Source organism: Triturus cristatus, chromosome 6 (genome assembly GCF_964204655.1).
Source record: "Triturus cristatus chromosome 6, aTriCri1.1, whole genome shotgun sequence".
Lineage (NCBI taxonomy): Eukaryota > Metazoa > Chordata > Amphibia > Caudata > Salamandridae > Triturus > Triturus cristatus.
Genome location: NC_140589.1, coordinates 1,524,072,616 through 1,524,089,058, shown reverse-complemented (window position 1 = coordinate 1,524,089,058; position 16,443 = coordinate 1,524,072,616). Strand labels below are relative to the sequence as shown.

The 16,443-nt window shown below is 48.6% G+C and overlaps 1 protein-coding gene across 3 annotated transcripts in view; it reads right to left on the bottom strand.

Annotated features, from left to right (window-relative positions):
- ANKEF1 (ankyrin repeat and EF-hand domain containing 1) overlaps positions 1–16,443 on the bottom strand; it is a 250,905-nt gene that overhangs the window by 188,503 nt on the left and 45,959 nt on the right. For 2 of the 3 annotated variants that reach the window (XM_085612664.1, XM_085612663.1), the window contains one exon: positions 9,873–10,138. The gene's annotated coding sequence lies outside the window, so the exon portion shown is untranslated. Of the gene's footprint in view, positions 1–3,001; positions 3,250–9,872; positions 10,139–16,443 lie in introns of all 3 variants that reach the window. The other variant, XM_085612665.1, reaches the window with a different exon arrangement.

Genomic DNA, 16,443 nt, shown 5'->3' with positions numbered 1-16,443 from the left:
TGTACAACTCGGTTTCCCAAAAGCTTGGCATTAATAATCAAAAGAGGTCCTACCAGAATGAGTGTACTCCTGAGTTGCATACCTTCACCACACAGAATAATTCTTTATTTTTAAAAAGGACTCTCCACACAATGCGTCATTGAATCCTGTGCACAGCTATTATTGCTAGACACTTTTAGAGGGATCACTTTGATGGTAGTCCTAAAGACTTTATACAGATATCGGGCAATCATGAAAAGTTTAAATACGCTGCAGGAGTACCGAAAAACGTATTTGTATTAATAGGTTACCACTGGCTAGATTAAAAAACTGGGCAGGATGTAACAGGGAAGTTTACTGCTTTTGTCAAGGCCATATAGATCCCCTAGATATTTTGAAAATGTTACTCTTTGTAGTGGTTTGTATACCAGGAGTGCCACTTACTCACTCCAATCATACATGCCCACACTATTTTTACTTCTCTGCCGTTTCCCAATGTCAAGTACTCTAAAGGTATTAATTACATACATGCCAACATTTTAGAAGTGGAAAGTGGGAGATTTTAGAAAAATAATCAGGAGATTGTATTTCTCCCATTGACTATATCGAGGCCTGAATCAGGTATGTGGTCAAGTATGGGACTGGAAAGTGTGCTGCTGCAGGACCGGATGGCAGAAAAGTAGATATATGTGTTTTTTCCCCCTTACCTGTCAGGAACAAGAAGGAAGCGCTATGGCAGACAGAGAGTGCGTGACAAAAATGCTGTACACTGGCCTGTAGGAGCAGGTTACTGGCAGTGATTACTATGCATCTCACTAGACCAGTCCTGGCAGAAGCCGATCGAGGAATCGGGTTTTTAAATGCAGGAATCGGGAGACTAGCCTTGAAAATGGTAGTCTCCTGCCTGAATGGGGAGTGCTGGCTTGTATGTAATTAACTCCTAGGGTCTGTTGAAGTCGGTAATATAAATCATTTTTTAATTCATGCAACTTTTCAATGCACAGATTTTTATGTGCAGTTCGTTGCACACCCTATATACTAGGGGTGGGCGGAATTTGCGAAATTCTCTTTCGCAAATTATTGCGAAAATGTTAAAAATCTCCGCAAACAAGCGGAAATATCGCAAAGATGCGGAAGTTTTTTTCCCGCCCGTTCGCGGTATTTTCTGCGTGGTCGAGGCTCGCCAACTTACCCATGCGGTCGCTCGCGGGCGCGCCATCTTGTTTTCACTTGTCTCGTGGTGCATGATCGCGAGAAGAAAGACGTGATCGTGCGACGAATGACGTTACTCCGGGCGCGAACTGTCACGAGACAGCGCAAATGGCTACCAACAATCCAACATCTCGTGGAGAACGCGACCGGATCGGGAAAACTTGTCGGCGAACGCGGGGATTCAGGTAAGGCGATCGCGCGCACGCGAGAATGTATTATTTTACAGAGCGAGCAAGCAAAAAATTTCCGGTAAAATGCGGATTGCGGAAATTTTGACATTTTCGCGCTCTCCGCGGAACGCGAAAATGTCAAATTATCGCAATTTCCGCAAGCGGAACAGAATTTTAGCCCAGGCCTACAATATACTCAGAATAAAATGTCGTTTTATATACACTCAATCAAGCACCCGTGAGAGACGTCCCATGTTTTAAATTAAGTTCAATATTCCACCGTGTTTTCACTCATTTGCCAGTGGTTGGAAAACCAAGAGCAATGAAGTTCTGTCACACACCCAACTTACAACAATCCCAAAATTTGAGTCGGAAGGACCTGTGGTCAGTTACAGAGAGCAACCTACTTCTTCAACAGGGTAGATGTTGGACTTGGACCTTTTTGCAGGGTTATCCCCAAACTTTTTGCTTCTTCCTCCTATTTTTTCCTGACCTGTTGTTGGTTTTAGGACTCTGGGCACTTTACCACTGCTGTTCAGTGCGAAAGTGCATATGCTCTCTGTGTAAATTGTTATTATGATTGGTTCTCCCTGATTGGCATATTTGATTTACTGGTCAGTCTATAGTAAAGTGCACTGAGTGTGCCGGGGTTGGTAAATCAAATGCTACTAGTGGGCCTGCAGCACTGATTGTGCCACCCACATGAGTAGTTCTGAAACGGTAACTCAGACCTGCCACTGCAGTGTCTGTGCGCAATTGTTAACTGCCATGTCGACTTGGCAAGTGCACCCACTTGCCAGGCCCTAACCTTCCCTTTTCTTACATGTCAGTCACCCCTAAGGTAGGCCCAAGGTACCCCTGTGGGCAGGGTGCAGTGTATGTGAAAGGTAGGATATGTACTGGTTTGTGTGACATGTCCTGATAGTGAAATACAGCCACTTTCGTTTTTCACTATTAAAAGGCTATCTTGCCCCATAGGACAGAACGGGGAATACTTTGTAACATTTTACAAGCATATCTTCCCATATGGTTAAGATTTAAAAATTAAGTTTAGGCTCTCTGAAATCAGTATTTAATAACACATATTTTACTAAAGATGGTTTTTAAATTGTGTGTTTGAAAATGCCACTTTTAGAAAGTAGGCATTTTCTTGTTTAACCATTCTGTGTGCCTCTGCCTGTTTGTGTATTGACTGTCTGGTTTTGGAGTGACAGGGGCTGGAGAGGTGCATTCTCTCAGACAGCCACCGGTGGGGGGAGGAGGGGTGGGGGTTGATGTGTTACCTGCCTTTTCTGAATGAGTCAGCACTAGGTTGAATAGGCCTGATCTGCATTTGGAGTTGTGGGAGGAGTAGCACCTGTACCTGAATAGGGCTGTGCCTGCCTTCCACAATGCTGGCTCCGCCCCCCTGTGGTGTGTCTGGGACCAAGGTCCACACTAACAAAGGATGTTGTAGTGCACTGGCAGAGTGCCCCCAGAACTGGTTTGTACTGAGCTCAGAGCCCCTTGCACAAAGAGAACAAAGACATTTTGGGGTATAAGTATAAGACCTAAAACCCCTGAACTTTAGATCATTCCTGGAATTCAGGAGGAACCTTTGCCAGGGAGAAGAGCTGGAGAGACTGAGGAGAAGTACTGACCTTGCTGTGTGTCTGGGGTTGGCCTGCAGTTGCTGGTTCTGCCAAGGAAAGGAGAAGGACTTTGCTGTGTCCCCTGCTTGAAGGAGATCTCCAATGGCCTGAAGTGAGCTGGCCTCCTGTTCACAAGTCTCAGGGACACAAAGACTTCACCCCCAGCTCCCCTGAACTCTGCTGTCGTGAGTTCTTCTTTGCTTTGAGGTTCCTGTGCCAGTTTTGGGCCTCTGGAGGTTGTTGCTGCTGTTTGGGAGCTGGAAGAGAGAAGAAACTCAAAGGACTACAGAAACCGATGCATCGCTCTTTTGCGGCTGTTTTTACGACGCATGTTCACGGCGCGAGAATAATTTCCACCCATCTCCACGCCGCTGCAAAAAACGTTGCAGCGCCTGTCATAGCTGCAAGAATCGAAGCATTGAGGGATGTCGAGGGATGTCGTTTTGGTCTTGTATTTAGATAAAGATATTTTATTTTTCTAAACTGGTGTGGTGTTCATTTGTGGTGTTTTCACTGTGTTACTGAGTGTTGGTACAAATACTGTACACATTGCCTTTGGGATAAGCCTGTCTGCTTGTGCCAAGCTACCAAGGGGGTGAGCAGGGGTTATTTAGAGTGTGTTTCCCCCTTACCCTGACTAGAAGCAAGGGTCCCTATTTGGACAAAGGTACCTACCTTGTTTGGTGAGGGATCAAATTTTGTTTATCGTCACACATGCGGTTTGCTGTCGACGTGTGTGCCGTGTAAAGGGCATTACCTCCACATCCCTCTCACTTATCTCCATTACGCAATGAGGATCCTGTGCCTTGTAGACACACCCCCTACCAATATAAGAAGGCACCGCCCCTCCACAATACCTGTTCTTTTGTGTCTGTAGACACAGTAGGGTGGGTGCGGCGCACTCACTTCAGCAAAAGTTTGTTTGATTGGCGGTGTCAGTTGCTGCCTTTCTGCCACACTGGGTGGTGTGTGGCTTCCTGCTGCTATGCTTGTGTTTCTTCTGGGTTGGGCATGTGCTTTCTGTGTGCTCCAGTATTCCTAACGGCTTGGTTTCCTGCCGTGTGGTGCCGGCCGTCGTGGGGTCCAGCTTCTGCAGTCTTCTGTCCTAGCTTTTCCTTCTTGAGGAGTGCTTCGGGGGCCACTGACCTTCAGGTAAGGTGGGGGAGGGTGTCTGGATGTGAGCGTGGGGCCCCTTCCTCGTTCCCTTTTCTTGCCGGGCTGGACGTCTACAAGGCTTGCCTCCGGCCGTCTTGTGGACATGTGCAGGGACTCTATTGTTCCTACTGGGTCATCCTCTTTTACACTTGCCTGTTTTTTCTCCCTGGCCGGAGGTCAGTGGTGCCTTCCTCTGGTCAGGTGGGCGTGGCCTGTTGCCGGGGCTGGTTTCCATCAGCCAGAGGTTTGCTGTGCATTTCTCTGGCCGGTGAGTGTATATATCTACGTGGTGTTTCTCCCCGGCCGGGGTTCGGCGGTGCCTTACTCCGGTCAGGGTGGGTGTGGCCTGTTGCTGGAGCTGGTTTCTGCCAGCTGGAGATTGCTGGGTATTTCTACAGCCAGTGAGTATGTATGTCTGTGTGGCAGCGGCCCTCTGCTGGTCGGCAGGCAACGTTTGATGGCTCTGATGCAGCACATGGCGCGGCCTCCGCATTGCTGTGCATGCAGTACTGGTGCGAGTTCGTTGTTCGCATGGTGTGCCCTTGTTGCCCTAAATCACGCCTCTTTGTTCCTGCGGATGAGGCGGGGGGGATGGATGTTAGGATTTGGTGTCTCTCGAGCTGTTGGGTTCCTGTCAGGGCACATGGGGTGGTTGCCTCTTTCCTTTCGTTGTGTGGCCAGGGGTGCTGTCGTGTTTCTCCTGTGGCCCAAATGGGGTGTGGTGCCTGGTCATGGAGCGGCGGGTTTTTTCCTGGTTTGTGCTGGTTTGGTTCTTCTGGCCGGAGGTCTGCTGTGCTTTTCTCCGGTAGAGCACTGGGGCCGGTTTCTCTCTCCGTGGTGTTCCGTGGAGAGAGTTTGTGGATGCCGCCGGCTTGTTTCCTTTTAGAGTGCTGGTGTAGTGCGTGTTTGTTGGCTGTTAGCGGTGCAGCAGTCTCATGCGTTCTTCTTTGCTCTGGTCTCTTTTGGCCGGTGGTGCCTTCTCTGGCCTGGGTGTGCTTCTGGGGTTCTTGGTCCGCTGGATGTTGGCACCTTTTTTTCTTGATGTGCTGTTGTGTCTGTCATGGGTGGACCCTCATGCGGCCCTCTACTGGGTCTGGTGCCTGTCTCCCGCTTGGGCTTGGCATTCGTGCGGGGGCTCCCAGTCCTGCCACAGGGTTTTTGCAGGTCTGCTCCTATGCTGGTTTGTGGTCCTCTGGTCCTTGTGGCCACTTTGGTGCCTAGCGCTAACTCCATGTGCTGCGTTTATCCTTGAGTTTTGCCGGATCTCCCTTGTCTGTGGCATTTCCTGGGCTGCCTGGCTCGTTCTTCTGGGTTTCGGTGCATTTCTTCCTTGTGGGTGCTTGTCACCTGGCATTGTTGGTAGCGGTGCTCTGGTCAAGGTGCGGGTTTGGCTGTGCACAGGTTCATGGGTTCTGGTGTCTCTTTAGCCTATGGCTGTTCCTGGGCTTGTCGCTTTGCTTCAGAGCTGTGCTCTGGCTGTCGCTGTGGCTGGATGGGACACTCGGTGCTAGTGCTGCTGGCTTTTTGGCACTTCTGTTTCGCTTGTTGTGGGGTTGCTAGGCCTCTCAACGTCTGAGGTGGGGGTTGCCGGAGGGAGATGCATTTTTTCTTGCTGTTGGTGACTCTGTCCCTCTGGTTTGGATGCCCTTTCGTGTTTTGGGTATAGCTGTGCTATATTTTTTGGTTGTGGTTGGGTTGTTTCCTGATCTGTGGCCTATCCTTTTTCCTTTGGCTGTCGGTTTTCTCTGTGTCCTGCCTCTGCGCCTGCGGTGCTCTGCTTGCAGACCTGATGCTGCTTTTTCTGGGGACGTCCCCCATGCTGCGGGGTGCCTGTGATGGATTCAGCGGTGGGTGCCTTTGGGGAGGGGTCCCTGTTTGCGGCATCAGTGTCTGTTTGGGCAGTTGCTTGCCACTCTGGGGGCCTCTCTGGGTATGGTGGTGGTCTTTGTCTTCGGCTTCCCCTGCGCGCGGTTTGGTGGGGTGCCGTTGTTGCTTCTTCCTGTCTGGTTATTCTGTATTTATTCTGCCTGTTGGCTGCTTTGTGTACTGGAGCTCTTTGCCTGCTATTCTGGTGGTTTGCTGGCGAGTGGTGGCTTGTTGGTCATTTGCTGACTCTTGTTTTGGCCTGGTCTGCCTTGCTGTGCCAGTGGGGCGTATGAGCTGGTTTCCCATGTGCTGTTGTCCCGTCCTGTGGTCTTCCTGGGTGTTGCATCTGAAGTTCTTGTAGGGGGTTTCTGTGTCCCACGGTCATACGACCCTGAATGCAGCTGCTCTCGTCTGTTCTCAGAAGTTCAGCAGCATCGAGCCTGGTTCATTCCTGGTTGGGAGTCCGTCTGGGACTGCCGGGTGCTGTAGGCTTCGCAGCTTCCTCTGCTCCCCTGGCCTGTATTTTGTGGCTTTCTGTGGTCCGGTTTGGGCTTCTCCCTCTTTGGTTCCATGGTACGGCAGTAATCTCCGGCTCCTGCTTCTCCCGTTTCTGGGTGGTTGGGGACGGCGCTGTGACCCTGTGCGTTCTGCTTGGTTCCTTTTTGGCCCCTCTTGTTGCCACAGCTTCTTTTGGTCCATGGGGCACCGGCGGTGGCCTCCTCTGCTGTCCTGGCCTGCTGGTTCCTTTTGCTGCTGGTGGGCATTTGTGGCTGTCCCTTGTTCCTTTTTTTCCTCATCCTTGGGGGTGCCTGGATGTTTGGTATCCAGTTGTTTGGTTTCACGGGTGATCTGGCTTGGTTGCAGTTCCTCATTCCACTTCCTTCTGTGGGGCGGTTTCAGCCTGGGTGGGGTTGGTGTCTGTTTTCAACCGTGCTGCGGGTCCCTCAGCCAGTGCTCCTGGTCTGGGTTGGCCAGTGAGTGCCTGTCCTGAGGCTCGTTGGTTGCCGTCGGTCGTCCTACTGGGGGCTTGCCTTTCTGCTGTACTGTCTGGGCCTTTTCTGGTTCCTGTTGTGCAGACCGTTTCCTGTGGTCGCCTGGGTATGGGTTGCCCTAGGGGCTGTTCAGGCGCCTCCTTTCCACTGTTCCCTGATTAGGTTTGTGGATGTTGGCGAGTGTTGGTTTGGGGGCAGTTGCCCTGTGGTTTCCTTGGCCTGCGGGCCTCTTGGTGACTTCCCTCTGTTGGCCTTGTTCTAGGGTTCTGGTTCAGTGGGATGGGTGTCTGGTTTCTCTGGTGCCTCCAGCCTGTCCTGTTCCTTTGGCCCCCCTGTTGGTGAAGTTGGTGGTGGGTCTGGAGTCTCAGGTTCCGTTGGCGACTGTGGCCCTGTGGCTTCTTTTTTTCCTGGTGCCCTCTCAGGTGTTTCCCGGGTTGGCGTCTTGCAGTCGGAGGTTTGTTGGCTACCGGTGCCTTGGTCTCTCGGCTTTGGTCCCCTCTTCCGTGCAAGCGCCCTTTGGGGGTCTGCCTGGTCTTCTTGTGCTGTTGGTTGAGGCTTGGTGTACTCATGTGCGAGTAGTTCCTTTCCGTTTCTCTGCCTCTGGCACTCCAGCTGGCCTTTGGGGCTTTGCAGTCCTCTTTCTGGGGTCTGTTAGTCGGTCTGGGTCGGGTCTGCCGGTCCTTTTTTGGGTGATCCTTCTCTCAGTAGATGTGTTCCTCTTGGGGATTTTCCTCTGGTTCTGTGGACTCTCCAGTGTTTCCCGTTGTTTCTTCCATCGGTGGGAGTTGTGCTTTCTGGCTCTGCTTGTTTTCTTCCTTTTGGTTTCAGGTTGAGTGTGTGTCGGCTTGCAGGCTCAGGGGTCCTCAGCTTTTTGTCTTGGGGGTCTTCTTTTTTCCCGGGTTTGGGGCCGGGCATACCTCTGGGTTTTGGTCCGCTGTGTCGGGGCTAGCCTGTCTTTCCTGTTTCTTTGCCCTTCAATTGGGCGTCTTGTTGTGATGCTCTGGGTTGATGCTTGGACAGTTGGCCTGGTTTTTCCTTGGCTTGGTATCTCTCATTGCGTAATGGAGATAAGCAAGCGGGACGTGGATGTAATGTTTCATTTACTTACTGGTAATCACGTTACTCCTAGTTCTACTCTCACGTATCTCCATTACGGCCCTCTCTCCCTCCCGGTAGCTCGGCCAACTGTGTCTAGGGTGGCTTGGTACATACAGGTATTATGGACTTGGCAGTGCCTTTTTATATTGGTCGGGGGTGTCTACGAGGCACAGGGAGGGGCCTCATTGCATAATGGAGATAAGCAACAGTAGGATTAAGGAGTAATGTGATTACCAGTAAATAATAGAAACATGATCTGTAGAGGTGTTGCCACGGTGGCATTGTACGTGGGACATAACCCATCAGCTTCATTATGAAACCAACTGGCTTATTTTTATCTTCTTCAAAAAGGGTTTGCATTCAGAAAATTAGAAGGTTCTATTTTATTGCTGACGAAAAGAGGTAATGTACCCTATTTTAGGCATGCACGTCACAACACTAAAACACTGTGTAGGTATGGTCTAAAAATGGCATATGTCCCCAAGTTACTGTGCAATACTTGTACTGTTGATGCAGAAACATCTTTAAATAATCAAGCTCTGTGCAAAAAAAAACGCTGGATGCAGTAAAAGAAGAAAAGGCAATGTAGGGCAACAGGCAAGGTAGCAACCAATGATGAAAATGTAAAGATCAGATCTAAAAAATTGGCATGTATGTGATGTAGGTGGAAGTTGTTGGTTATAAGCTGGGTGTACCCAGCAGAGGCGGTTGTATGATGTTACAACGCGTTCCGTTGCAACGCATGCCTTTACCACGCAAATGCATTTCCCATGCATAACCTTTACCGCGAATATTCCTTTACTACGCATACTTTTACAACGATTTTCGTTGTAAATTCATGCATGGTAAGGGCATTCTCTTGGTAAAGGTTATTCCCCCACCCCTACCCCTTCTTACAAATACCCCTCCACTGCCCTTAACCCTAATATCGGACCCCTTTTTTTGTGTTTTTTTTAAATCTAAAATTTCTCTTACCTCTCCACGTCATCACTTCTCAATCATCTTCCGTGTTGACGTCGCACGTCATTAAGAGGAAACTGAGGTATCTTTCCGTTTCCTTTAACAACGCCGATTGCCTCCCGATTGCCTCCACATAGAAACTTCAACGGGTGTGTTTTTTTTGGGGGGGGGAACCCCAAGCCCCCTGTATTTTCACGCTTTTTTGGGTGGGGGGGAGACCCCCCCCCCAAGCCCCCTTTTTTATTTTTAGCCTTTAACACACATGTCTTTACTACGTATCTCGTAGTAAAGGTATGCGTGGTAAAGGCCATTTGTTGTAACCACGCATGCGTTGTAATGCATGCGTGGTTAAGTTATGCGTGGAAACGGCCGCGTTGTAGTGGCCCTTTCCCAGCAGAGGCAAGGGTAGGTCATGCAACAAAACTTTATATATCCCAGCATAAGCAGCATCGTTTTCAGTTACCAAATTTGTGATAAAGCTGACATAAATATAAAAGACTGATGTTTAGAGAACAGAGGGTCATGATGAGGAAAACACAATATTATCTTTAGTCTTTTCTATAAAAAGATAAATATCTAATGGGTATTAGCACATTTAATATGGCGCCCACATCTTCCTACCCTACAAATGTTGGCAAAGAGAGAGCATTGTTTACAAGGAGAAAATAAATTGAGTTTAGGGGCAAGGACAGAGAGAAAGAGTATGAAATAAAAAGAGGAATTGGGAGACATACTTTTAACCAAATATCTACAATTCAGTTTCCTGGATAATATTTCAATGCTCAGCAAAATACCTTGACAAAAGTTACCTGTAGGTCAATCTGCTTTAACAGTTCCAGCCACTCTGTAATTCTTTCAATGATCTCTCATTTAACTTGCATTTTACCAATGAAGGCCAATAATGTCTCTCCTCATAGACGAGAGCAGCCCTTGCATTGTGAACGAACTGTTCTCTGTTAATCATTTTGCTTGAATAGCTTGCAATTGTCTCTCAAAGATCCATGTCTTCATAAAATTAAGAAAGTGGGTGATTGAAACTGAAGGTATGTATTCAAGCAGCTTCCCAGGTTGTTATCTGAAATGTAAACATACAATGCATTTAATAGTTGCAGGGATTCAACATTTTTTGAAGATTAATTGATTATTCAAAGTAATTTACTATTACATGCCCTAAATTAGCTACAACTATCACCCTCAATATGCACTGCTATTTACCTCACATATTACAACAATCACGACATGCTCTACTACATCATTGATAACATCACTGCAACATCTGGAATGGCATAATTGATGACACTGTGCATGGCAAGGGCACTTGTTAACGTTACTTTAGGGCATGAGTTTTAGCTAACTGAGAGAACTATAGCTGGTGTTTTTCAGTGTTTTTTTCGTTCAAAAAGGTATGTTTTAACTGACATTTTCACCTAACTATAGAGTCCCTTTAACTTTTGGTTTTCTCAGTAAATGTCAGTTTTTTTAATGCAAAGTAAGATATTATTACCATAACTAACTATAGCATCACGTATATGTTTTTTTCAAAGAATTTCTATGTTTTTCTTAACGTAAAGTATGATATCAACCCCCGTGATTATCAATGGCCAGGCCCTGAGCCCAACCCCCCAACCGACCGATGTGCCCTCACTGCTGTGCACAGCCGAAGCTCAACCTCCTGCTGAACAAGGGCTTTGGGCAGACCCTCCATCCAACATCCCACTGGTGTGCACAGCTATGTGTAACAATATAAATGGTGTCATTTTTAGTACGGCAGACATACTGGCTTTGTCAAAAAGTCACCAATAAGAAACGCGTTACTTACCTGTAACAGCAGTTATCCAGTATTGGTGTCTTTCATAGATTCACATGCCTGAATCATTCCCCGTCGTCGAGACGGGAGCCTCCGGTACATAGAAAAGTAATGTCCTATAGACATACATAGAGAAAAATAGGCCTAAGGGCCTCCCCTTAGTAGCCTATCCTTGTCCTTATGTAAAAAGGACCAAACTCTTAGAGCCAGCCAATCAGCTATCACCTCCCTCTAGAACCTTCCTGACAGGAGCCTCAGTCCCTCAGATTTTCGTACGCACCAAGCTAGGTAGGCGTAATACAGTTAGAGAGAGACGTGAGTCCTTCCAGGGGAGGCGGGAGGGTTGCATGTGAATCTATGAAAGACACCAATACTGGATAACTGCTGTTACAGGTAAGTAACGCGTTTCTTATCCAGTATTAGGGGTGTCTTTCATAGATTCACATGCCTGAATCAGAGTAGTCAGCAATACATTATGCACATTTCTGATGTAATCATGCCATATAGTCATTTTAGATAATACACATATTACCATTACGTTTTGTTGGTACTGTCCGCTCTTGCTTTTGCCAGCATGTCCCTGCATTCCTGCGGGATGTTTAAATGACAGAACTCTCTGTGCTCAGGAGCCAGGCCGATAACCTGAGCGATTGCAGGTTCGGGTATTGCACCTGCCCGTTGGACATTGTCAGCAGGTTCGGGTGCTGCTTCAGACGAATCGGTGTCCTGATGGAGAGGCGATGAAGATCCGATGAAGATCCGAGAACCAGTGCTGCCTCGGCCAGAACGGGGCAATTAGGATCAGGGTACAGGGCTCCGCCTTCATCTTCCTGAGAACCCTGGAAATCATCGGAAACGGTGGAAAAGCGTACGCAAATACGCTGCACCAACCTATGGAAAAAGCATTTCCGAGTGACCTTGGTTGGGGACGCCAGCTTGCGTAGTTTGGGCATTTGGCGTTCTCCTTGGTGGCAAACAGGTCGATTCCTGGGACTCCCCATTCTGAGAATATGTGATCCAGCGTACTCTTGTCGAGCTCCCATTCGTGGGAGAGGGATTTCTGTCTGCTTAGGGCGTCCGCAATGGTGTTGTCCTTGCCCGGGACATAGTCCACCCTGAGCGTGATCCCATGGAGTACAAGCCAGTTCCAGACCTTTTGCGATTCGCGTGATAGAGTGAGCGAACGCGTTCCTCCCTGTTTGTTGAGATAGTGCATCGTCGTGGTGTTGTCCGTTCTGACGAGCAACTGGGAGTTCTGGATGCGTGGTAAAAAGGCTTGTAGCGCCCGATACACAGCCCTCAGTTCCAGAAGATTGATATGGAGTTGCTTCTCCTGATTTGTCCATTTGCCGCTTACTTGGAGGTCCTGTAGGACGGCTCCCCAGCCTTCCAGGGATGCATCGGTGGTGATCACCAGAGGTGCTGCTGGAAGTAGGAATGGCAGTCCTATAGACAAATTCTTGTGATTTCTCCACCATTCCAGGCTCTTGGATATTTGCGGTGTTATCTTCACAATGTCTTCGAACGAACCTGTACTCTGTGTCCATTGGTTCGTGAGGGCTTCTTGCAATGGACGCATCCTGAGTCTGCAGTGAGGGATGAGGAGTATACAAGAAGACATCATTCCTAGGAGTGATTTGTAGGTTCGAACTCTTAGGGACTTCTTTGATGCCACAGCTGTGGCCAGAGATATTATTTTGTTTTTCCTTTCCTTTGAAGGAAATGCCCTTGCGCATTCCGTGTTCAAGGTCGCCCCGAGGAAGGTGATGTTTCATGTTGGGGACATGCAGGATTTCTCGTGATTGAGAGTCAATCCTAGGTGTTGAAAAAGATTGGTGCAGGCGTTGGAGGATTCGGTCGCGCCTGCAGCTGAAGGTGCCTTTACCAGCCAGTCGTCGAGGTAGGGGAAGACTTGGTGACCCATTTGATGCAGGAAAGCTGCCACAGGTGAAAGGCACTTGGTGAAAATCCGCGGTGCGGATTTGAGGCCAAACGGTAGGACTTTGAATTGGTAGTGCTGTCCTGCCACCTCGAATCTCAGGAATTTTCTGTGCCCCTTGAGTATCGGGATGTGGTAGTAGGCATCCTGGAGATCCAAAGATGTCATAAAATCTCCTTTTTCTAGAATGCCTAGTATTTCTTGGATCGTCACCATCCTGAACGACTGACTCTTCAGGAAAGAGTTGAGTGCCCTGAGGTCTAGTATGGGCCTCCACTTTTTCTCCTTCTTGCGTATAAGAAAGAAGCGGGAATAGAATCTTTTCCCTCTTTGAGACGATGGAACTCGCTCGATCGCTCCTTTCTTCAACATCACAGATATTTCTTGGAGCAGCAGTCGTAGATGTTTGTGCGGAAGCCTGCGGGGAGGGGTTGCAGGTGGGATGGTGGTGAATTCCAGGGAATGGCCGAATCTTATTAATTGGAGTACCCAGCGATCTGTGGTGATGAGATGCCAATTTTCTAGGAAATGGGTCAATTTTCCTCCAATCTTTAAGGAGGGATATAGTTGCTGGACTGGCTGGAGTAATTGGTCACTGGCGTCCGCCAGTGCCCCTCTTCTGGTTTTTGCCCCTGAAGTTTGATCTGCCATAAGAAGTCTGACGACCTTGTTGCTGCTTCTGTTGGTACTGGGATTTATTTTGGTAGGAATACGAGGACCTATTTTGATAGAATCCCCTGTAGGAGGACTGGCCCCTGGATTTGTTGCCTCGAAAGGACTGACTCCTTGCCTGCAAAGTACCAAGTGCTCTAGCAGTATCAGTGTCTTTCTTGATCGCTTGGAGCGCCTCGTCAATCTTGTCCCCGAAAAGGTGTTGGCCGTCGAAGGGCATGTCCAGCACCTTCGTCTGCACCTCTTGCCTGAATGATGTTGCCTTAAGCCATCCCTGACGGCGCAGGACTGCTGCCCCAGCTAGTTGTCGAAAGCCCGTCATGGCTACATCTATGGCACAATCAATGATCTCAGCTGCCGAGGTTTGACCCTCCGTAAGCAGTGCCTTGACCTCCTCCTGAACTGTGTCTGGCAGTTCCGCTATATATGGGGCTATATCTTCCCAAAGCTGGCGGTTATAACGCCCTAACAGGGCTATGGAGTTGGCCACCTTGATGGTCATGGCCGATGTCGCAGTAAACCTTTTACCGATTGTGTCCAACTTCCTGCCTTCCCTGTCCGGTGGGGCTGACAGAGGACAGCCTGGGTTACGACCGAATCCGGTTTCGGGTGCCCATTAAGGCAAGCTGGCGCTGTGGTTGGAGCCTTGTATTTTTTATCCAGGCGTGGAACAACCGCAGGTACAAAGGCCGGCGTCAGCATCAGTTTCTTTCCCTGGTCCCAGAGAAAGTCTATTATTGGGATCGACTTCGTTGTCTTCTTTGTTTGCTCCTTGAAGTCATGTAAGAAGCACTCGGTCTCAGTCGATTCCATCACCATATGAAATCGCTTTGCTGCTCTTTCCACTATTCTATGGAAACCGCCAATGTCCACTGGCGGTGAATCTGCTTGGCGTGGTTGGGGTGAGGCTGGGGAAGATGCCACATACTCTTCCTCCTCATCGTGATCCGTGTGGTCTTCTTGGACTTCCCCCTCTTCCATTTCTTCAGCCTCCTCATCTGATGACTCTATCACCTGAGGTGGCACTTTCTCATGGCGGACCTGAGTAGTTGGCCGTGTCTGTTTTGGGGCTGCCGCTGGTGTATTTGTAGTAGGCGTCGGGCCACCTGTCTCAGTTGCCGGTGATTCCGGGAAACGCTGTTTGTAGTCCTGGATAAGGTATTTAAGGTCATTTACAATTGAAACGGGAAGGCATACCATCGGGGTGACCTCCGTGCGAACCTGAGCTCGGAAAGAGTGTTACTGGTAGCTCATCTCCTCCTGTTCTTCGTCCGTGCTCTGACATTTCACGTGAAGGTCTGAAGGGGAAGTAGCCTGATCCAGGAGTTCTTCTTCAGATTCCTCACTCTGGAGAATCTCCGTAGGCAAATGAGTTTGCACTCTACTTGGTGACGTTGTTTCTGGTGTAATCTGCTTCTTGGTCAGTTTGCCAGACACAGAACCTTTTGCAGGAGCCCCTGCCGTCGTCATTGGTGATGTCGACGACGATCCCTCCGTCGACGGTACCCTCGTCGACGGCATGACCTTCGTCGACGGTGCCTCCGTAAACGATATTTTCTTCGTCGACGATGCGCTCGTCGACGATGCGCTTGTCAACGATTCATTCCTCGTCGACGTCTTCGTCGTCGACGTCTTCGTCGTCAACACTCCCGTCGACGGGGGGCTCTTCATCGATGATGTCGTCGTCGACGGGGCAATCTTCGTCGTCGACGAACTTTTGGACGTCGACGACGGCTTCAGCAGTATTATAGATGGAATAGGTTTACCTGCTGACGACGATGAAGGAGTGGTCGTCGTCGACGAGAAGACCGACGACGCTGTCGTCGTTGACACAGTCGTCGTCGCTGTAGAGACATAAACTGGCGCCACAACTCTTTTTTGCGCTGAGGAGGATGTCGCAAGTTTGCTGGATGACTGGGTAGGCTTCTTAAAAGCCTGAGAATCCTTTTCAGACACTGAAGATTTTGTCGATCTTGCCTCTGAAGACTTCTTTTGTGCCTTCATAGGAGGAGTGTCTGAGGGGCCAGGGGACGCCACTCTTGGCCTCTTCAGGGAGACTTCAGAGGTCCTTGAAAAGCTTCCCTCTGAGGATACCATATTTTCCCTCTCCTTAAGCCTGTCCAGCCAGATGAGCAGGCGACCCTCTCTGTCCCTCAAGGTCTTGTGAGGGAAAGACCTACATATCTTACAGTCTTTAGGTATGTGGTCAGGATAAAGGCAATATAGGCAGAGGTCATGCTTGTCATCCACATGTAGCCTTTTCTTCCCACATGAAGAGCAGGCCCTGAAAAGGGCTTTCTTCTGGGATTCAGACATGCCAGAATTTTGAAGAAATAAATCACTTACTGCAGTGATAAGTGCCTTGAAGTAATCCTGTTCAAGTTCTTGAAGAAAGAACTCACTTTTAAAAGTGAACAAGTTGGTATTGAAGAGATCCTGAGGAGAACTCAGGCTGGAGACTCCCTAGCACAACGTGCGGTAGAAAATCTGAGGGACTGAGGCTCCTGTCAGGAAGGTTCTAGAGGGAGGTGATAGCTGATTGGCTGGCTCTAAGAGTTTGGTCCTTTTTACATAAGGACAAGGATAGGCTACTAAGGGGAGGCCCTTAGGCCTATTTTTCTCTATGTATGTCTATAGGACATTACTTTTCTATGTACCGGAGGCTCCCGTCTCGACGACGGGGAATGATTCAGGCATGTGAATCTATGAAAGACACCCCTAATACTGGATAACTATAATAAAATGTATTTTTAATAAATTCCGACATGGAAATGTTTAATAAAAGTGATTGTCATAAAATATTTTGAATAAAACCCCTATAACAGAAAAAAAAAATTAATATGTCGTGTCTTTTTCTTTTAAAATTTTTCAAGGCACAAATTACAACCATAGAACCAACCACTAGAGGGCCTCATACTCCAGATGAAGAGCATACAGCTTGAGCTATTAAACATCTTCTTTT